We start from the raw sequence: 24,532 nt of genomic DNA on the forward strand, positions 1-24,532 counted from the left end.
GTCCGCCTGCTGATGCAGGGCACGCAGGTTCGTGCCCTGGTCCTGGAGGATTCCGCATGCCGCGGAGCGGCTGGGCCCCTGAGCCATGGCTGCTGGGCCTGCGCGTCTGGAGCCTGTGCTCCGCAACGGGAGGGGCCACAACAGTGAGAGGCCCGCGTACCGCTAAATAAATAAATAAATAAATAAATAAATAAATAAATAAATGGACAAAAGTCAATAAATAGCTTCTGAAAAGGAAGTTGAATAATTTCATCCTTTATACAAAGAAATTACCAGCTTTAAATGGGGGAATTAGACAGGTAGAAATTACAAAATGAAGAGAAGAAAGATTTTCTAAAAAAAATCTATTAAGAAGTTAATTAGGTAATTAACTATATTATGGATTTACCTGAGAGTGATATGGGGTTACTTTTTCCTAGAAATAGTGCAGTAGTATAAATCATCTTCATCTCAGAATACTTCTACATGGAATCTTTGATTCAAACCAAATTAATAGTGTTCATTTAAAGTCTGAATTTAGATGGTTGGATCCTCTTTATATGAAGTTAAAGAAAACAAGAAAACTTCAGGAAATCAACTGCATAATTTTTTTTGTGGTACGCGGGCCTCTCACTGCTGTGGCCTCTCCCGTTGTGGAGCACAGGCTCCGGACGCGCAGGCTCAGCGGCCATGGCTCACGGGCCTAGCCGCTCCGTGGCACGTGGGATCCTCCCAGACCGGGGCATGAACCCATGTCCCCTGCATGGGCAGGCGGACTCTCAAACACTGCGCCACCAGGGAAGCCCTGAATAATATTTTTGATGGGTGATTACATAATGAAAATAACCAATTCTGTCTTATGTTCCTGGGCCCTGAAACTAGCCCAGTATAAAGAGAAGCTTAAGAATCTAAAAATGGGATTTAGGGTAGACCCATAAAGTTGTCACTGCCCTCTGTACCATACCAAAGAGATGATACGGAGACAAATTTTAGAGTACTGCTAAGATTGCATCTATAGTTGAGTTACTGAGACCTTTGTACAGGCATAACTGTCAATGCACTACCATCATATGGAAACCATACAGCAACTATTTTAACAAGGTTTGCTTTCTTTGAATGACTGAAATTTGAATGTGAAAGTAAGAGGAAAATAAAACTCAAAATATACCATTAGCAAATTTGTTCAACATTTTAATTCAATAGATTGGGATCTCTGTCCACACTGAAACATAGATTCAGGCTTTTATCATATTTAAATTCAACTTTAAGTATCATATAATTGTCTTTGTAAACAAATTATATATTTCAATATACTAGATCTCAAACATATTTAAGCAAGATAGCAATGTGTGTATACATATGCTTTTTAATGAAATCTTAAACAAATGTCAAATTTTTATCTCTTAAGCAGATAAAAATAGAAAGGAAACAAGACCAGGGACCTTGTGCTTCCGGGTTTGGCTTCCTCCCACCTAGTAAAAATATCACATAATTATTTACTTGTTTTATCCTCCCACACCATCGTAAGTTCATGAAGGCAGAAACTATGCCTGTCTTTTTCCTTTTGATATTCTGAATACCATACACAGTGCCTGACCATAGTTTTAATAATTAAATTTAGAAGATAAAAGGGAGAGAGGGAGGAGAAGTGGGGAGAAGGGAGGGAAGACAACCAAAAGCTTAGAACTGAAAAAGTACCATTCACTACATTTATGTTTGGGTACTCAGGGCAGTGACAGGTGTAAACTGTACCTTGGCTGGGCTTTTATAAGGCAAGCAGGAAGAGAAACTTTCAGAGATGTTCCTTGCACCTTTCTCTGTTGTAATAGTCATCATATTTTATTTCAACGTCTGTTAACATATGTGCATAATCCCACAAGACTGTGCGCACCTCAAAGATGATGACTATTTCTTATGCAAATTTGTGTCCTTGACAATTTGTACAGTGCCTAGGACAGAGTAGGTACTCAAGAAATAGTTGTTGAATGAATGATCTTTTTATCTGCTTGTGGAAGATTTTGTGGAAAAGATTGTATTTAATTATAAAATTTTCATCTGAGATATATCAGTATATATTTTGATCCTTATGTACATGAAAGCATGACTAGAAAATTTGTTATTAAATAGGATAAATATCTTTTGTTCAATAAAATAACTTATCCAATGGAATTATAAACGTTAGCTCTTTCAAAAATGCTTACTGCACAATTTTTTATAATTGTGGGAAATCAGAAATCAGCCAAATATCCAAAAAATTGGATAATGCAATTATGGAAATGATTATGTATCTACCTGATGGAAATATTATATGTCTATTTAGAGTTATAATTTTGAAGGCCATTTAGAAATGCTTGAAATAGTTAAGATATGCTTATTTTTTAAAGAAGAACATACACTCTAATGTGATGTCATACAACATTTCTATGACTTTGGCTAAATCATAATTTTTCTGATTGTTGGCTAACCTACAGAATGAGAAGCACAGTCTCTTTGCCAGTGGTATAAATTTATTTATAAATCAAAATTAATTTTATTCTACAATCTATAAATTCAGTTATTCAAGGTACTTTAACTTCTGACTTATAAGAACATCTATTTCTCCTTAGTGAGGATTAAATAACATTTGCTTATTTTTTCAGAGAGTAAAAATGGAAGGAAACTAAGGTTTTTGACCACTTTAATGTGGCAAGCATTATTCTGCTTTTACAGTATTTGATTATATGTGATTCTTTTTTCTCATTCTTTGGTATATGCCAAAGAACAATGGTTAAAGTCACCTCCCCAAGGTGCCTCTGGAAAATGATGTACTCAGATGTAAGAATCTTGCCCTGCAGAATTATGGTTACCAGGGGGGAAAGATGTGGGGGGTAGGGATAAATTAGAAGTCAGGGACTAACATACACACTGCTGTATATAAAATAGATAACCAACAAGGACCTACTGTATAGCACAGGGAACTCTACTCAATATTATGTAATAACCTATATGGGAAAAGAATCTGAAAATGAATGGATATATTATATGTATAACTGAATCACTTTGCTATACACCTGAAACTAACACAACATTGTAAATCAACTATGCTCCATTATTAAATAAAAAAAAGAATCTTGCCCTAGTCACAGGCATGTGTACCCCATCTGTTTATCAGTGACTTTGAATGGCTGTGAAATAATACCTATTACAATTTGGAATTGAATTAACACACAAAAGTGAGAAAGATACCTGGTTCTTCTGAAGCCCTAATTGAAACCCAAAATGATCCTTACAAATCAAAATAAAAGCAAATACTTGGCAAGAAGGTAGTCAAGAGAGAAAAACAAATACATCATGTGAATTCAGGATGAGGAAGAAAGGGTTTGCCACAGAGGTTAAGTGCCATTGTGAACCTTTAACTGAACATGAGTCAGCAGCACACAGCTATTATTTTCAAAACCAGCAAGATAGAGGAATGCACTAACAAGAACTAAACATGCAAGAACCCTGAAGCAATTGTCCCACTGGGCATTTGTCAGGCACTTATTAGAGTACTTTATCCAGTTTGAGGTCCAGAAACTAAAGGCGGCTAAGGAAACTTGGAGAGGAATGAGAGAAAAGCAGCAGAAGAGATTAAAAGTTCAATAAAAGGGTCTGGGAGGAACTGGAATTCATAGAGATTGCCTGCAAAAGAGTAACTTTTCTAAATGTTCATATAATTACATGTTTTTCCCATAATCTTTGCACTTATCTAGGAGATTCTTCAGTCTTCTCTTGGGCCTCTTTAGCCTCCTAATAACAATGGATTAAAAGTCTTTAGGTTGGCAGGGATAGGAAAAATAAATATTAGATGCTAACGGTGTCAGTTTGTTAACAAAAAAAAATTTGTATAATCACCTACAGAATATTCCTGGTACCTCAAACGTAAGAAAATAAATTTCTTCTTTCAGATCTATTTTCCTTCTCATATTCCCTTGTCTTTTTTAGTGATATTGTTATGCATCCAGACACCCAAAATTGACAGGAGAGATCTTTGACTTTTCCAGCTCCCTCCAGCTCCCTTACCAACTATTCCAAATTAATGATGTTACATTGATTCTACCTACTAGTAATTCTGAATTGACCCCCTCCTCTCCATTACTCCCACTGTTACCTTTATCCAGGACCTCTTCATCTCTTACTTGAACTATCACCATGGATTCCTACCATCAGTCTTTTTCTACTTAAGCTCATTTTCCACACTATCATTCAAAAAAGTTATTTAATTATATCCCTTTTCTGTTTGAAGACTTCGACTGCCTCTATGCTTCTTAAGGGATAAATCAAAGCTTGTAGCACAACACGCAACATGCTTCATGTCCCTACCTAGCAGCTGGGTTAAATCCTTTTACATGTTTTCCAAGCACCCTATATTCCAGCCACCAGGAAACTCCTTACCACTTCGTGACTATGCTCCAGTCTTCTTTCATGTCTTCATGACTATACAGTGATTTTTTGCTCTGCCTGAAATGTTTCTGCCTTCTTTTGTATGTCCTGAACTCCTATGCATTTGCGTTTTCTCAAATTCATTTAAGATGTTACACCTCCTCAGAAACTCCATAAAACCCATGCTCAAAATCTAGGTTGCATTCCTTGCCTTTATGTACCCTTGTGCTTATCTCCTTCACATCACTCTGTACTCTATATCAGGTTAGTGTCTCTCCATCCAAGTTGTGAGCCCATTGAAAACAGAAAATATATCATTTGCTACTGTTATGTCTGTGTATTCTCAGTGCCTGGCACATAATGGCCAACCAATAAATGCTCTCCTCTCAAAAAATGTCTCCCCACTAGACTAGAAATGTCAAGTGAATATATCATGTGTTATCCATATTTTCATATTTATTGAATGAAACTTGAAAGAATGAACAACTTAGCATCATCAGTTACCAAACTTGGAAATTGTTTAGTTCTCCCATAAGTTCCTTTTTATAAGCTGATCTTAAATTCCATTAATAACATGAACGTTGGGTTCTAAATAAACTACAGCATACCTCAGAAACATGATCTAATTTTCATTGGCTTTCACCTGCATCCCAGGAACTTAGCCTGGGAAAATTGTCATCAACTCAATCACATCTGTGGAGCTGGCAAAAGCTATGCAAAGAATAACTAGCTACATAAAATGTATGTGATGTTTTCCCTATCAAAAACTATATATATATCAATTCTAGGTAAACATTGGCAGCAGTTACAGTTCTATCTGCCAGCTATCCCAAGGAAATATGTACTCTTTCAACCACTCATAAGCAGAAAATAAATAACTTACATTATTCCTAAATTTGCTCACAGATAACTAAAAATACCTCTATCAAGAATTAGCCCCATAATGAGAAAACTCATTAAAATTACAGAATAATATTTAAAAAAACCAAGTTCCCCAAAAATACAATGAAGGAAAGATTTTTTCATACACACCACTTAAGAAAAAAGCTCTTTAAATTACTGAAGTATATTGTTTACAGTAACTATACCTATTTAAATACATATTGGCCTAATTTAAAATTTACTGAAAATTCTAAAATATTAAAAGCTGTGTAACAGTTCTGGGTTTACTGCAAATTAGATTCTGTTTAATTAATACTAGCTGACAAATTAAACTTAGATATAAGTGAGTCATACATATATTTGCAACTTGAGAGATAACCTATGCTGAGTAGGTTCTTAGAAAAAACATTTCCGTCCTGTCTACATGCCTTCTTTGAAGATAAGGAAACAAACATCAGTGAAGAAATAAATTTTTAAATTTATTAGGTTAAATGTCAATTTACTAAAAATTTTAGTTATTGTTTAGACATTTTAGCCACTGTTTTTGTTGTTTTTAATTGAGATGTCATTTATCTAGTGAAATGTGCAATCCTAAGTATAGTTCCATGAGTTCTGAGAGATAAACAGGTCTATTAACCTACAAACGATTAAATAAGATTAACCTCAAACAAGATTAAAACAATTTTTTTGCTTCACCCCAGACAGTTCCCTTAGGCCTTTTGCCTATCAATCCCAGGGGCGACCACTGTTTTGATTTCTAACACTACAGAGAATGTAGTAAATGTATGTACTCTTTCTGTGTCTGGATTCCTTTCCTCAGCATAACATTTATGAGATTTATTCACATTGTTTGCCTATTCATTCATTTTTGTTTGTTCGTTCATTTTATTGCTCTGTAATATTTAATTGCATGAATATATTGCTCTTTGTTAATCTAGTCTCCTATTGATAGACATTTTTGTTGTGTCTAGGTTTTGGATATTAGGATAAAGCTATCCTTTTGTAGATGTATGCTTTCATTTCTCTTGGGTAAATGCCTGAGAGTGGAATTGCTGGATTACAGAAATTGCTGAATGTATTTAATCTATGAGCAACTGCCAAATAGCTGCACAAAGTAGTTGCATCATTTTGCACTCTAATTAGCAGTGTATGAGTACCAGTTGCTCTCCCTGCCAATATTTGCTATTCTCAATATTTTATACTTTTAGCATTTTGTGATTGTGAAAAGGTATCTATTTGAGGATTTAGTTTTCATTTCACTGATGAATACTGAGGTTGAACTTTTTTAAAAATCATCTTTCCTTTGTGTATCATTCTTACTGAATTACTGTGTATTTCAGTCTGCCCACTTTTTTATAGGGTGGTTTTTATTATCTATCATTGTGTAATATAAATTCTTCACATATTCTGATTACAGTTTTTTAGATGTATGCATTTAAAATATTTTCTCCTAGTCTATAACTTGTCTACTCATTTTTGTAAGGGCAAGTTTTGTTTTCTTTTTTAACATCTTTATTGGAGTATAATTGCTTTATAATGGTGTGTTAGTTCCTGCTTCATAGCTAAGTGAATCAGCTATACATATACATATATCACCATATTCCCTCCCTCTTGCATCTCCCTCCCACCCTCCATATCCCACCACTCTAAGTGGTCACAAATCACCAAGCTGATCTCCCTGTGCTATGTGGCTGCTTCCCACGAGCTATTTTACATTTGACAGTGTATATATGTGCATGCCACTCTCTTACTTCATCCCAACTTACCCTTCCCCCCCATGTCCTCAAGTCCATTTTCTACATCTGCATCTTTATTGCTGTCCTACCCCTAGGTTCGTCAGAACCATGTTTTTTTTTGTTTGTTTTCTTTTTTAGATTCCATATATTGTGTTAGCATATGGTATTTGTTTTTCTCTTTCTGACTTCACTCTGTATGACAGTCTCTTTTAAGGGCAAGTTTTGATGAGCTTTAATGTTGGTGAAGTTCATTTAATAATTGGTTTTCTTTCATGTTCTAATTAAGAAACCTTTGACTATCCAAAAGTTGCAAATACATTTTCCTGTTTCATACCAGAAGCTTTATGGTTTTAACTTTACATTTAGGTCTATGATTCATCACAGATTATTTTTTGTGTATATTATAAAATACTTGTCAACACTGATTTTATTTTTTTTAATCTGTATGGAGATCCAGTTGATATAGCACCAAAAGCATTTTCCTCTCCCAACTGAGTCGCTTTGATACCTTTACTGATAATCAGTTAACCATATATATGTAGGCTATTCCTGGACCCTATTTTGTTCCATTGAGCTATTTGCCTTTGCCATAATATCTTGATTGCCATAGCTCTATGTCTTAAAATCAGACAATGCCAGTCCTCCCAAATTTTGTTCTTCTTTTTCAAGATTGTTTTGGCCATTCTATGTTCTTTGCATCTACACATAAATTTTAGAATCAATTTATCTATTTTCACACACACACAAAAAATCTAGCTTGGGTTTTTGTTGGTATAAGAATAAATCTATAGATAATTCTGAGGAGAACTGACATCTTAACAACCCATTAATATGGCATATATTTCTACATTTATTTTTATATCATTTCATTTCTTTCAACAGTGTTTTACAGTCTTCATTATAGAAATCTTCCATTTTTTAACTTATTCCTCATCTTATATTTTACAATGTAATTGCAAATAACATGTTAAAATTTAATTTTTGTGTTCTTTGTTACTAGTTTACATAAATAAAATTGATTTTCATATGTTGATCATGCATTCCATGAGTTACTAAATTTACTTTTAGCCTGAAGTGCTGCAGTAAGCACCACCTGAGGTGACTAAAATTTGAGTAAAAACTCATAGTCTTACTTGTATGAAGAATTAGAAGACAGATTCAGGGGGGTCAAGGCAGCTGTAAAATGAAGAAAGGAATATGAACTTGGTACTGGGTGCCTCAAGTTCTGTGTATAAATTCTTGAAATTCCTAAATTATCCATGCACTGGATAAACTCAAACAGATCAGCTAAAAAGCAAAGATTTTAGCTGTTGGCCATTGCAGGGGAGTCACAGTATGATGTTTGAGTCCATTTATGCTACCTGTCTGATAAAGCAAAAAGAAATCAATACTTTGAGGAATGTAACAGAATCTCTAACCTCTACAATGTTTTATTCACAGTGTCCAGGATTCAGCATTGATCACTGGGCACTGCAATGTTACATTGTAGTGAATCTGGATTATGCAGTCAACCTTTAAAGAGTGTTCAGTTTTGTCCTGCAGGCAGTTAATTTACTGATGACTCACCAGGAACCTGTCAAGATTTGGTTCTATGCTTTGTTAAGGCAGGTCTAAAGCAGCCCTAGGGTGTGGAATTACTTATAACATGTCACATTTGGGGGACTTCAATTAAATATTACTTTTTTATGCCATCATTCCAGAACCAAAATTCCAAAATGTTTTTATAAAAGTTCATTTAAATATATTAGCCATCTTTTTAACTAGGGACACCAATTAGCTTCCATTTTACATTTAAACTGAAACCATATGTAATACTTTTACTGGAATTCCTTAATTGTCACCTGGAATAGATGTTCCCTGGAAAATCTGAAAAGTCCAATAGTCAAACCAAGTGCCAATATGTTATGCCTGCCTTAAAACACTTCTTATATAAATGACTCCTTACTTTTAATCCTTTCTTTTAAGAACTCCAAGGAAATACCAAAGAGGAAGCCTACTTCTCAGTTCTCCATATGAGAAAAAAATAGTTTAAAATTTTATCATTATCTTGGGTCTAAAATAAGTTATCTCACAATTAACAAAAGAGTATCCAGGTCCTGTTCATAGAGCTTGACAGTCAACAAGAGCTTGATGATAGACAGAGGTCTATTCCACTTAAGACAGGATGGTATTGAGTTTGATCTCCAATTATTCTAGGCCCTTTGAAATAGTTCAAGAAGACACCTCACCCTCACCTGGGAAGGGGCAGAGAACCAGTGCTGATAATGTTATTATTATTTTAAGTTAGCTTAAGTAGACAATAAAAGCATTTCATTGAAAATGAATATGGTCATCTGTCTCTAATAAAATATAATTATAATGTAACCTATTAATTAATAGAAGGCTGTCAAAAAGGAAGGAGTTTCCCCTGATCTTTGTCACAAAGTACCCTAAATCTCTAACACCTAGTGCAAGTGATCTCTTCAAACACAGTTTTATAGGAAAATGTTTTTTATCTATTTGTTTTGTTTTTAAAGAATATGCTAGCAATGGATTAGTAGAAATATGTTCCTTGTTAAAATTAGAGTATTTTCAGTAACATATTCCATAATGAGCAAACAGCCAGCCCATTTGGATTATGGCCAATCTCTTTCAATCCAACCCATATATGTCCCATAGGTAATTTAAGAGTAAGATATCATTACTATTTCTCATGTTGCATTTTAAATGATCACAAGAGAATAGGGGAAATGAAGCAATGAATAAAGAACATTTTGTGTGATAGAAATACTTAATTACACTGCTTTAAAAATTAGTGTTATTGTTGTGCTATTCAAATTATAGTATAATATTTGCAGCAGAGCACCTTGGCTTGTAGGCAGGAGCTGTGGTCTGGGTGCTGCGGGCAGGAGGAAGTAAGCCAATACTCGTGGGGTTTTGTTTTTGCCTGGAAGAAGAGAGAAAATTTGGGGGCAGAACCCTGAAGGGAACAGAAATGGGGATAATGAAATGGAAGAGCTGACTTTCATTCTCTTACCCCTCCTAACAAGCCTGACAGGCAGGTTTTGAGCCTTTGTAAGAGTTTCAGGGCCAGAAGCTGAAAGAATGGTATGAATGAACAACTGTGAAACTGAGAAGACACAGTAGGGCCTGAGGGTTCAGGGAATATATGCAGCACAGAGTTAGGGAAAGGCCAGTGCCTGCCTCCTTGAGCCTACTACCTTCAAAACTACAGACCCTCCATGCTAGGGGCCCCTGAGAGAGCCTAATTGTAGGGAAAGATCTTACAGAGAGCAGGCAGAGGTGGCAGGAGTGAGGATGACATTGGGTCATTAATGAGGACTTAGAAGCTGGAAGAGTCCTGCCAAAGACACAGAGGAGGTTTTAGAAAGGACCCACATTCCCATGGGCGCAAAGCTGGCATCCATGAGACCTCATTTATGCTCATAGGGTGGAAATACCTGGAGCTTTTAGATTATACTCACAAGCATAACTTAAAAACTTGCATCCATGTATGCACAAGTATTCACATACATTTCTACATCAGATGCATACTACTTTTCTTCCTGAAAACACCTTCTCTGACTATCAGTGACTGCAAGTAAATGTTAGCTCATCTGTGATATCAACCCCTAGGTCTTCTTTTATTTTTCATAGCAGCAAATTCTTCCACAGACAGACCTTCACTCAGAGGTACCCATGTGTATTAGTCAGGGTTCTCCAGAGAAACAGAACCCAATATGAGACATATAGATATATATAAGAAGAAATTTATTATAGGGCTTGGCTCACATGACTATGGAAGCTGGGAAGTCCCATAATCTGCCCTCTGGAGAACATGGGAGCCAGTGGTGTAATTCAGTCCTAGCCTAAATGTGTGAGCATCAGGGGGACGATGGTATAGAGTTCCAGTCTGAGTCTGAAGGCCCAGGAATCAGGGGTGCTGATGTCTGAGGATAGAAGAATGTTGTCCCAGCTCAAGAAGAGAGAGTAAATTCATTCTTCCTTTGCCTTTTTGTTCTATTCAGGCCCTCAGTAGGTTAGACAAGTCCCACTAACATTAGTAAGGGTGGTCTTCTCTACTCAGTCTACTGACTCAAAAGCTAATCTCTTCAGGAAACACCCTCACAGACACAACAGAAATAATGTTTTACCAGTTATCTGGGCATCGCTTAGCTCATTAAAGTGGATACATAACATTAACCATCTTACCACCCTTCCATAATTCCCTAAGAAAACTACATCTGTCTTCTTCTTCTATTCTTTGTTTTATAATACTTCAAAATGACAACAAAAAAGTTACTGAATACACATTTATTGAGTATGGATGCTATATCGTGCCTTATGCTTTGTGTAGTAGAAGCTATCTTCTGCCTAAAGGGAGATAAAAATCTTGTAAGGCAAAGGGGATATTACATAAATAACTAGAAAACAAGATGGAATGTGATAAGTAAATTAAAGAGGTACCTAGTACATGAGCCTTCAGAAAGAGACATGTAATAACAACAATAATATCCAACATTTAAGAAGCACTTAATACATGCCAAATGCTATTCTAAGTGCTTTATATCTGTGAATTCACTTAATTCTTGCAATAATCCACTAAAATAGTTACTATTATCCCCATTTATTTCAAAGAGCACACTGAGGCATAAAGAGGTTTAGTAACATGTCCAAGGTCACACAGCTCAAAATTATCAGAGCTGGAGAACAGAACAATAATAATTCACTACATAAAACAAAGGAGGGGGCTTCCCTGGTGGCACAGTGGTTGAGAATCTGTCTGCTAATGCAGGGGACATGGGTTCGAGCTCTGGTCTGGGAAGATCCCACATGCTGCGGAGCAACTAGGCCCACGAGCCACAACTACTGAGCCTGCGCGTCTGGAGCCTGTGTGCCTCAACAAGAGAGGCTGCGATAGTGAGAGGCCCGTGCACCGCGATGAAGAGTGGCCCCCGCTTGCCACAACTGGAGAAAGCCCTCGCACAGAAATGAAGACCCCAAACAGCCAAAAATAAATAAATAAACAAATAAATAAATAAAAAGCCAAGCATTTGAAGCCCTTTAAAAAAAAAAAAAAAAGGAGGGACTTCCCTGGTGGTCCAGTGGTTAAGAATCCGCCTGCTAGTGCAGGGGACACGGGTTCAAGCCCTGGTCTGGGAAGATCCCACATGCCGCGGAGCAACTAAGCCCATGCGCCACAACTACTGAGCCTGCGCTCTAGAGCCTGCGAGTCACAACTACCGAGCCCATGCACCTAGAGCCCGTGCTCCGCAACAAGAGGAGCCACCGCAATGAGAAGCCTGTGCACCGCAAGGAAGAGTAGCCCCTGCTCACCACAACTAGAGAAAGTACATGGGCAGCAATGAAGACCCAACACAGCCATAAATAAATAAATAAATAAATAAATAAAATTAAAAAAAAAAAACAAAGGAAAATCCAAACTTTTAAGTTGGATTAGACACAGTAAAGGGCTACTGAGAATTTTCAAAAGTCTCCTTCAGCTTTTCATTTTTCACAGATTAAACTTAAAATTTCTTAAATACAACTGCTCCAGATTATGCACAGTTTCTTATTCAATTTTGTTTTTCTATGCTTTCATCATTGTTTTTGCACTGGTATTGTTTTTACTTTTTTTTTTTATAATCAGAAGTATTTAAGACAATGGGTAAAGCAGACTTCTATAGGCCAGCCTGGAAATATTTCTAAAAATATTTCTAAAAAACATATTTCTAAAAACCAATTTACAAATGAACATTTGAAACACCACTTCCTTATGAACTGAGAATGTCTAAATAGATAGACGTATGTTCATTAATATGTGCTGGGCTCTGGGCTGGGTACTGAAGTGTACTAAGATGAATTAAGCAGAGATACTGACTTCAAGGGGGTTTTAGTATTGTTTCTAATATAGATACTATCTTCTTAGAGTTTCTAGTACGTGAGAGGAAATAAGACAAGTAAATAAATAATTATGATTTAAAATAAATGAACTAGTGCTGTTAAAGAGAAGTAAAAATTTCCATGTTAATTTGGAGAAATTCTACGTTGGACATCAAATATTAGTGAAGACCTTTGGATTCATGACAACAAATTAACAACATGCTTCTATGAAAATTGAGTGTCATTGGTCAAATATTCCTGTTGTTAAGTAACTGACATTTATTGCATTTAAGCAACAAGAAAGAGGAAGTATCCCTTAAAACAAAACAACGAAACAAAACAACTAGCAGAAAAACTAGAAGACCATGTGCACACAGGAGAAATCTGCAGCACTATGCTTCTGCTTAGTGAAGAGTTTTTGCCCCAACTGGGGAAAAAGCAGTTGTAGTATAAGTATCCAGTTCCTCTTCCCTCCCATTTCCTCCCAAGTTATGCATGTACCCATATATACGCATACACACAATACTTACACAACTTTAGAAAAAAAGCATATTTACTGAGTAAATAATAACTTTAAGTATATTCCTTTATCTTTGGAAATCAAAGATGCACATACTAAACATACATCTTTCATATAATTTATTTCTAAAATTGGCATCTGAAGTGAAACAATCAGATCATAATATCAGTATTTTAAATGATCACATCTTGAAATTTCATGTTATATCATAAAGAAATTCCTATATGGTAGTTAAAACATTTTTTTGGTTGACTTCAATGGATTTTGTAGTTTTCATCAATTAACTGTCTTATTAAGGAAAATTATTTCTGCCTCTTGCTTATTATCCATAAAGGAATCATTGTATTGAGCTTAAAAATCACTTTCTGGGCCTCCCTGGTGGCGCAGTGGTTGAGAGTCTGCCTGCCGATGCGGGGGATACGGGTTCGTGCCCCGGTCTGGGAGGATCCCATATGCCGCGGAGCGGCTGGGCCCGTGAGCCACGGCCGCTGGGCCGGCGCGTCCGGAGCCTGTGCTCCGCAGCGGGAGAGGCCACAACAGTGAGAGGCCCGCATACCGCAAAAAAAAAAAAAAAAAAAAATCACTTTCTATCTACTGTTCCCATTTATAATTTCCTATGAGAAATAACTTTCTTTTCCTTGATTACCAGGAAAAATGTAGCTTGAAGTAATCCTTGGGAGATAACATGGGGATTATAGAAAACCTGTGATTTAGAAACTGGGTAAATTTAATCAGAATCTCATTTTAAATTAAGAATTAACAGGAAAATATCCCCCCACCAAAGTCAGCATACTTAAATCTTCTTCCTCAGATATTATCATTATTTAAAATTGTGGGCACTCCAATATGAAAGTGACTGTGCACTTCCAAATTAAATCACTCTGAATCAAATTAAATTCAAATACACTCTGATTACAACAAGTTGTACCTGCAATTTTGACCAAGAATGGAATTACTTTAGAGGTGTTACATTTCATAAAACTTCCAACACCTTTTCCCCTCACCTTTGACAGCACTGAAAACTTTTCCTTTCATTTTAAGTCATTGTTTTTCAAAGGAAATTTGATTTTGCACATTTCTCTGGGTAAATAGAAGCTTCTGTTAAAACAAACATCAAGAGTTATTCTAAGTAATTTGGGGGATAAATTTCTTTTAATGCAGCATTTCAGAGCTGGAACTCTGTGATAGCCATACAGAATGAGGAGCTTGAAAGATTTTTGTTCTTAATTTATAGTTCATAATTTTCTGTTGGAGTCTAAATTTAAGACAGTGGTTTCTCCCTTTTGTAATTTAAATCTGAGATGTCTTGGTAAATTCCTTCTGGATGGAACTCTGTAACACTTAAAATGAATGCAATCATAACACTATGGATACTTGGCTGCTATTTACATACAGATTTATTTCCAGAAAGTGTTTTAAGAAGGATTGAAAAAACAATGGGCCTTTAAATTACAATTCAATTACAGTAGTGAGATTTAAAGAAAAATTCAGGGTGAGTAATTTTTCCCTTAGTTATAAAGGACATGTTTAGGGAAATGTATTAATTAGTGAAGCTACCATTTAGTAGTTTCTATTCCCCTTGAAATGTCTCCTGACTTTCTTAAATAAGGGGTTTGATTTATTTTGTCACTGTAAAACTAAAATAGATTTATTTATGTGATTAATGATCTGCTAAATTATAAATAACCATGATTTCTCAAAATGGTCTCAAGTAGCAAAAACATAAACAGAGAATACAGAAGGATTCTTCTATATAAGAACTAGATATGGAACATTTTTTCACTGTCCTGTTTTAAAAATGTAAAATGTACTTCCAAAAGTACTCCTTTGGCAAGACTCAGAACTATATTTTCAAAATTTTACTTTTTTTGTTGAAGCATAACATACATTCATACTCTAAAGTGCACAGATCTTTTTTTTTTTTTGTGGTACGCGGGCCTCTCACTGTTGTGACCTCAAAAATATGGAACGCTTCACGAATTTGCATGTCATCCTTGCGCAGGGGCCATGCTAATCTTCTCTGTATTGTTCCAATTTTAGTATATGTGCTGCTGAAGCGAGCACCACAGATCTTAAGTGTACAGATTTTTATAATGATCACTTGTAACCACCATCCAGATCAAAATATATCATTTTCAGAACCCTCATCCTCTCAGTGGTCACCACCACCACCTAAGGCAAGAACTTTAGTGTCCAAATTTTATCACTGAACATTATTTGTGAGGTTTATCCTTCTCGTTCCATGTCTAGAAATTCATTATTTTCCCATGCCCTATTGTATTCCACTGTATGAATACACCACAGTTTAGTTATCAACTGTAATTTGGAAGGACATTGAGTCATTTCTAGTTCAGACCAGTTTAAATCATGCTGTCATGGATGTTGGTGCAGATACGTATTCCTTTCTATTGGATATACATCTAGGAGTGGAAATGGTGAGTCATAGGATATATTTATCAGATGCTGCCAGACATTTTTTCACAAATGACTTTTAAAGCAGTGTATGAAATATCCAGATTCTCCACATTATTGCCAACACTTGGAATATATATATATATATATATATATATATATATATATATATATATGTATGTAAATTTTTACCATTCTGCGGGGCTTCTAGTGGTATCTCAGAGGGTTTTTAAATTTTTCTTTTCTCTGATAAATAATGATATTGAACCTCTTTTCACATATATATTTTATATATGGATTTTTTGGTGAGGTTTCTATTCAGATTTTTAGCTCATTTACTTTATCTGTTATTTTGTTATTGATTTGTAGAATTGATATACATAAAGGAAATAAGTCTTTTGTTAAATATATTCACATACCTTCTCAACTCCATGACTTGCTGTTTTTTGCTCTTATTGGTGTCTTTTGATGAACAAAAGCAGTAATTTTGATGAAGTCCAATGGATTAATCTTTCCTTCATTGTTTAAACATACACTGTTTATGTACTATTTAAGAAGCCCCTGCCTACTCTTAAAGTTATGATGATATTCTATATTAGCTACTAGAAGCTCTATTGTTTTACCTTTCATATTTTGATGTATGCTGTGAGGCATGTGATCGTTTTATTTTATGAATATACAATTAATTCAGTATCTTTTATTTTTAAAAAATCTTATCACTAAACATTGCAATAGCACCTTAGTCATAAATCACACTGTCATTCTCTCTGCTCCATTGCTCTTTATAATTATTATTGTCCCAATACCACACTGTCCTAATTGCCACAGCTTTAAAATGTCTTGATATCTAGTAATTCAAATTTTCAACTTTTATTCTTCATTTTCAAGACTGTCTTGGCTATTATTGACTTTTTGCACTTCCACATAAGATTTAGAATCCCTTTTTTGAGGGACTTCCCTGGTGGTCCAGTGGTTAAGGCTCCGTATTTCCACTGCAGGGGGTGTGGGTTCAATCCCTGGTCAGGAACTGAGATCCCTCATGCCAAGTGGCATGGCCAAAGGGAAAAAAAAATGACAGTAGGATCACCTTTTTGATTTCTCTCAAGACACCTTGCTGGAATTTTATTGAGATGGTACTGAATCTATTAATCTGTTTGGGGAAAATTGACATTTACACAATATTAACTCTTCCAATCTCCTCTGTATTGCTATGTACAAATCACCCCAAATCAGTGACTTAAAACAATAACAATCATTTCTTTTCCTTATGAATCTGGGAATAGACTGGGCTCAGCCACAGTTCTCATGAAGATACAGTCAAACAGTGGCTGCAGCAAAGGTCAGTTCCTTGAAGACTTCTTCACTCCATGTCTGGTGCCTGAGCTGGAAGGACACAAACAATTGAAGCCATGAACAGCTAGAGTCCCCCATGAATCGCTTTCCATCTCTCTGTATTTGTTTTCTATTTGAATTTCTGACTTCATCCTTCTTGTTTTCTTTATTCTTCTTTCTTTGGCTTTAATTTGCTTTTCTTTTTCATACTGACATATAGGCTTATATAATTGATTTTTCAGTGTTTTTCTTTTCTAATATATACATTTAAGTCCATAAGTTCCACTGAATACTTTACCTGCATTCCACAATTTTTGATATATCATATTCTCATTACTGTTTTTCCAATGTAATTTTTCTTGTTTTGTTTTATCTTTTATTTTTTATTTTATTTATTTATTTTTTTTTGTGGTACGCGGGCCTCTCACTGCCGTGCCCTCTCCCGTTGCAGATCACAGGCTCCGGATGCGCAGGCCCAGTGGCCATGGCTCACGGGCCTAGCCGCTCCGCGGCATGTGGGATCCTCCTGGACCGGGGCACGAACCCGTGTCCCCCGCATCGGCAGGCGGACTCTCAACCACTGCGCCACCAGGGAAGCCCATATTTATTTTTTAAATTTTTTATTAGAGTATAGTTGATTTACAATGTTGTATTACTTTCTGCTGTACAGCAAAGTGAATCAGTTATACATATACATATACCCAATCTTTTTTAGATTCTTTTCCCACATAGTTCATTACAGAGTATTGAACAGAGTTCCCTGTGCTATACAGTTGGTCTTTATTAGTTATCTATTTTATATATAATAATGTGTATATGTCAATTCCAGTCTCCCAATTTATCTCTCTCCCTTTCCCCCCCGGTAACCATAAGATTGTTTTCTACATCTGTGACTCTATTTCTGTTTTGTAAATAAGTTCATTTGTACCATTTTTTTTTAGATTCCACATATAAGTGATATTATACGATATTTGTCTTTCTCTGTCTGACTTACTTCACTCAGTATGACAATCTCTAGGTCCATTCATGTTGCTGCAAATGGCATTATTTCATTCTTCTTTATGGCTGAGTAATATTCCATTATATATATGTACCACATCTTCTTTATCCATTCATCTGTCAGTGGACATTTAGGTTATTTCCATGTCTTGGCTACCATGAATAGTGCTTCTATAAACATAAGAGAGCATGTATCTTTTTCAGTTATAGCTTTGTCTGAATATATGCCCTGGTGTGGGATTGCTGGATCATATGGTAACTCTTTTAGTTTTTAGTTTTTTAAGGAACCTCCGTATGGCTGTACCAATTTACATTCTCACCAACAGTGTTGGAGGGTTCCCTTTTCTCCATACTCTCACCAGAATCTGTTATTTCTAGACTTCTTAATGATGGCCATTCTGACCAATGTGAGGTGGTACCTCAAAGTAGTTTTGATTTGCATTTCTCTAATAATTAGCGATGTTGAGCATCTTTTCATGTGCCTACTAGCCATCTGTATATCTTCTTTGGAGAAATGTCTGTTTAGGTCTTCTGCCCATTTTTCGATTGTTTTTTTTTTGTTATTCAGTTGTATGAGCTGTTTGTATGTTTTGGAAATTAAGCCCTTGTGGGTCACATCATTTGCAAATATTTTCTTCCAGTCCCTAGGTCATCTTTTCACTTTGTTTATGGTTTCCTTTGCTGTGCAAAAGCTTGTATGTTTGATTAGGTGCCATTTGTTTATTTTTACTTTTATTGCCTTGAGAGACTGACCTAAGAAAACATTGGTATGATTTATGTCAGAGAATGTTTTGCCAATGTTCTCTTCTAGGAGTTTTATGGTGTCATGTCTTATATTTAAGCCCTTAAGCCATTTTTGAATTGATTTTTGTGTATGGTGTTAGGGTGTATTCTAACTTCATTGTTTTACATGTGGCTGTCCAACTTTCCCAACACCACTTGCTGAAGAGACTGTCTTTTCTCCATTGTATATTCTTGCCTCCTTTGTCAAAGATTAATTGACCATAGGTGGGTGGGTTTATTTCTGGGCTCTCTATTCTGTTCCATTGATCCATATGTTTGTTTTTGTGCCAATACAATGATGTTTTGATTACTGTAGCTTTGCAGTATTGTCTGAATATGAAATTTTTCTTTGCATATTGATCTTGTATCCTGCAACCATGCTAAACTCACTTATTAACAAATGAACTGTTGATGCACACAAAATAGATGAGTGTCTCCAATCTGAGCTGAGTGAAAAAAGCAAGACAAAGGATTGTGCATGTTTCATGATTCCATTCATATCTACTTTTAAAGAATGCTAACTGCTCTGCAGTGATGGACATCAGATCAGTGATTGCCAGCAGATGGGAGTGGGGCACAAAGGAGCAGGAGGCAGGGAATGCAAAGGGGCACAAAGAAACTTTTCAGGATGACAGATATATTCATTATTGTGATTCCAGTGGTGGTTTTATGAATTCATACAGTTGTGAAAAATTATCATGTGTATACTTTATATATGTGCAATTTATTGTATGCCAACTGAACTTCAATAAAACTGTTAAAAATATTTTTAAATATACAGACACTTTTTTTTACATGTTTATTGGAGCATAATTGCTTTACAACAGTATGTTAGTTTCTGCTTTATAACAAAGTGAATCAGTTATACATATACATATATCCCCATATCTCTTCCCTCTTGCATCTCCCTCCCTCCCACCCTCCCTATCCCACCTCTCTAGGTGGTCACAAAGCACCGAGCTGATCTTCCTGTGCTATGTGGCTGCTTCCTACTAGCTATCTATTTTACATTTGGTAGTGTACATATGTCCATGCCACTCTCTCACTTTGTCCCAGCTAACCCTTCCCCCTCCCTGTGTCCTCAAGTCCATTCTCTAGTAGGTCTGTGTCTTTATTTCCGTCTTGCCCCTAGGTTCTTCATGACCTTTTTTTTTTTTTTTTGATTCCATATATATGTGTTAGCATATGGTATTTTTTTTTCTCTTTCTGACTTACTTCACTCTGTATGACAGACTCTCTGTCCATCCACCTCACTACAAATAACTCAATTCCATTTCTTTTTATGGATGAGTAATATTCCACTGTATATATGTGCCACATCTTCTTTATCCATTCATCCGTTGATGGACACTTAGGTTGCTTCCATGTCCTTGGTATTGTAAATAGAGCTGCAATGAACATTGTGGTACATGACTCTTTTTGAATTATGGTTTTCTCAGGGTATAGGCCCAGTAGTGGGATTGCTGGGTCGTATGGTAGTTCTATTTTTAGTTTTTTAAGGAACCTCCATACTGTTGTCCATAGTGGCTGTATCAATTTACATTCCTACCAACAGTGCAAGAGGGTTCCCTTTTCTCCACACCCTCTCCAGCATTTATTGTTTGTAGATTTTTTGATGATGGCCATTCTGACCGGTGTGAAATGATATCTCATTGTAGTTTTGATTTGCGTTTCTCTAATGATTAATGATGTTGAGCATTCTTTCACATGTTTGTTGGCAATCTGTATATCTTCTTCGGAGAAATGTCTATTTAGGTCTTCTGCTCATTTTTTAATTGGGTTGTTTGTTCTTTTTGATATTGAGCTGCATGAGTGGCTTGTAAATTTTGGAGATTAATCCTTTGTCAGTTGATTCACTTGCAAATATTTCCTCCCATTCTGAGGGTTATACAGACACTTTAAACCATTTTTTCAGCTCTCTTCATTTTGACTGTCTTTCAAAACGGAACTCACATGAAGAAGGAAGCACCACTATTTACCAGCAGCAAGAATAAACAGAATGAGAGTGTATGGTGAGTATAAGATCAACCTATATGTAATATTTCAGTGTTCTGAACTTAAATATAATCTCAAGTCTGGCAAGATAAAACCACAGTACTAACATAGACATCATAAAGCTTTTAAAACTTCTGGTATATAAAGTATTTCTCACAAAAGAATATTTTGATAAATAGTTATATTTGTGTGTATATAAATACATATATACTAAAATATAAAAATATAAAGAATATATATATAATATTATATATATATATATAATAAAGAAAATATAGAGGTCCTGTTTTCCTTAATATACACATGGGTTTTAAAAGCAGAGCATGAACTTTATTTCTTTTATGGAATGCTTCCTGGATACATAACACTGACAGACCCAAATACCAAGTTATACCAAAGGTGGCTCTCCACAACCAATTCAGCAAATGTAACATAATGGAAAGAAAATATTTACGCTAACTCCTTTGCATAGAGAATGGGATATTGAAAAAGAAATAAAAGAGAAAATTTCCAATTATAATTGGGCCAATTTTCAATCTTGGATTAAGTTATTCATTTGGCCTATATTAGTTTCATCTTCACTCAAATAAACTCTGACTTCAAATTCACTTTGGTCCAGGAGAGGACAATGAACCCCAACCTTCCCTTCATAGATCTACCTAATACTTCTCAGTACGTCACGTATCACCATACTATCAGAAAATAAATATCCAGTATAATCTATATCTCAATACTAGCAGTGACCATGTCAAGAAAACTAGGTAATCTTTTTATTTTAAGTATTTATGTTTACTGTTTTGTGATTGAGGTCAGTTCTGGTATGTAATTAGATCAGATAATTATCCATATATATCAGCTAGACAGCCCAAATGATTGATATCTCTCCGCTAAGCTCCTAGTATATGTGACCATACAGTTATTAAAGAAGCCAAAGACAGTAGGAAGAAATTTAAACTTTGAGTCAGAGAATACAAAGTTGTTTTCTGATTCTTCTGGTTTTCTAATTTTGAGACGTTGAAAAAAAATCACAGTGTTTGTAAGTTTCAGTTTTCTGCCCTAAGAAATGGGAATGATATCATATCATAACTCATTATGCATATTTAATGAGGAAATGTGCACGTAAAGTGGTTTTTAAACAACAAAGTACCATGCATACACATACACAAGGCATTGTTATCTGATTAGTAGGGGAAACAGAAGAGTGTGCAGTCCTATTTTGGGTCTTTCTAATTTCCTTCCATTAGTAGGTTCGTGAATTTTTATTTCTTACTTTCTTATTCCCCTTAAAAAGTGGCTTCAGGGCCTGAGATGAATGGTTTTCCTTCCTTATATAAATTCAAATTTGAAGAGATAGTCAACCTTTCAAGCCAACTTGAAAAATAAGTATTTACCATAAGATTATAGACTCAACAGTCTGTTACTTTACTGCCAGGATGACTTATGAAAGCGTTTTGCATAACTGACATAAATGATGCTATGTTGACAAGACTCCATGAAAGACAAGGTGAAGAAATTAAAGGTGCATGATGCAGTCACCATGGCATCAGTCACACCATGAAATAAATCATGGATGGTTTAATTTGAACCATTAAACATCTGATGGCTTTTTTCCCCATCTGAAAATAATTAAAGAGCCATTTATTTTACTGTTTGATTAGTCTTTTATAATTTATTTCCCCAACAATTTGGTCATTAGGATAGCAATGACTTTCACACAAATGACAAGGCATGTCAACACAAATATAAAATTTCTGCAAATAGCATCCAGTAGTTAATGCTGGATCCACAACTTCTATTCTGGATGTATGAAATAGAGTGAAGATGATTTGTTAACAGGAATGAGCTCACTGGCAAAGATCACAGAAAATTCTAGGCAAAGACTGAAATAATGTATCATTACATAAAGCATCCTTTCCTAATCTTCAGTTGCTTCGTGGAAAGGGAAAAGGGTGGGAGAGCAGAGGAAGGAGAGTGCTGTTTGGTCAGGGACAGAGCACTATGAAGTAATGTGAAAAGCAGTAACTAGAAACTGTTTTGAGATTATTCACCTTTTGACCCCATTTTATGTTTTTAAGATACTGTTTGAACCCAGCTTTAAATTTATGATAGACTTTATTTTAGGAGAACAGTTAGAAAAGAAATAAAGGAGTAAATCCTGTTGACTGGTGTTGCATCACTGTATGAGAAAAGGGAGACATGGTGACACAGACTTTAGGACATAATTTGGATACGGCAGCATGATTCCTATTCTGGCTTGCCATGTCCGTATTCTAAGATCAGTGTCCATCAAGCTCTTCATGGTAGACTGCATGAGCTGACTATGATACATATGGTCAACACGAATGGATCAGTATGAATTGGGCATGGGAGTCACTTCTCTCTGTTTAACCCATGCATTACCCATTTTTAGATGGTATGAAATAAAATTTTTTCTCCTATAATATTTAGTGTTCTTTCTAATTGCATTAACCTCATAGGGAACAAAAATAATTCTTTAATGCTGTGACTTTACAGAAGTCATAGAAATTGAGAATGTTAAAATGTATATTTTAATTCTATATTTGGGGACTACTAAGCATAAAGATTCCATTTGCCTTTTCTCACTTCATTCAATTTTATCATCTTCTTTCAAGCTGCTTCATGCTCTCATCAAATAATCCCACCCTCAAACTGTATGAATTAAAAACCACATTTCTATAGGTAATCTATAGAATCCAATTATGATGGGAAAAGTTTAAAAATAAATTTTTTTCATCTGTTTTTATTTTAAACTTACTGTGCAAGTGCTGAAGATACAATTTCATTATGATTTTTTGTAAATATTGATAAAACTATTACTGTTCAATGGACCAAAAAGTAAAATAATAGGATAATACACTATAACAATCATTTCAAATAATCAAAATGGGCAAAGCCAGAATAAATAAAGCAAAGGATTAATTCACTCACCCAACAAGTGTTTATCAATCAACTCACTATGCACCAGGGAAAGACAGAGTAAACCGATGAGCAGGAAATCATTCTATGAAACTATCCTCCAAAGAAAATTGGACAAATTCCATTGTTTCTATCAGTGAGGAGTTGTTCCTGTCATTCAACAGAAGGCAGAAAGATGTGATCCTTGTACAAGTTTCTCAACCTCTCTAAGCCTTAGTTTTTCATCTAAAACATGGAGGTGGTAATAATAGTACCTATCTGAAATTGTCCTGATAATTGCTTATGTAATACATGTAATACACTTAGAAAAGTGGCAAAAAGTATACAATAAACATATCAAAATAAATGCTAAAAAGTATATTGTATTGTCTCTAGGTTATAATTAAACATACTAATAAATATAAACTCTAGGTAAGCTTGGACCTTTAGTATATTAGAATAGAATCTATATCATTTCCCCCTTAAGTACTGGATATATATCAACATCTTCATCTTAAGCTGCTCTCATTTTCTGTAGTTTTGTCCTGATCTTTGTGATTTCTGTGCATGTTCTCGTTATGTTGATCCTGAGTACAAACCCTGTCTAAAAGAATGTGCTTCACCCATTCTTCCTGAAATCTGCCAATAAAATGCTATTAGTGAATGTGGTTTCTAAGCAACGAGGGTGAAGGAAAATAAAATACATAATCATCCT

This window comes from Mesoplodon mirus, assembly GCF_964341445.2.
Source record: "Mesoplodon mirus genome assembly, chromosome: 2".
NCBI lineage: Eukaryota > Metazoa > Chordata > Mammalia > Artiodactyla > Ziphiidae > Mesoplodon > Mesoplodon mirus.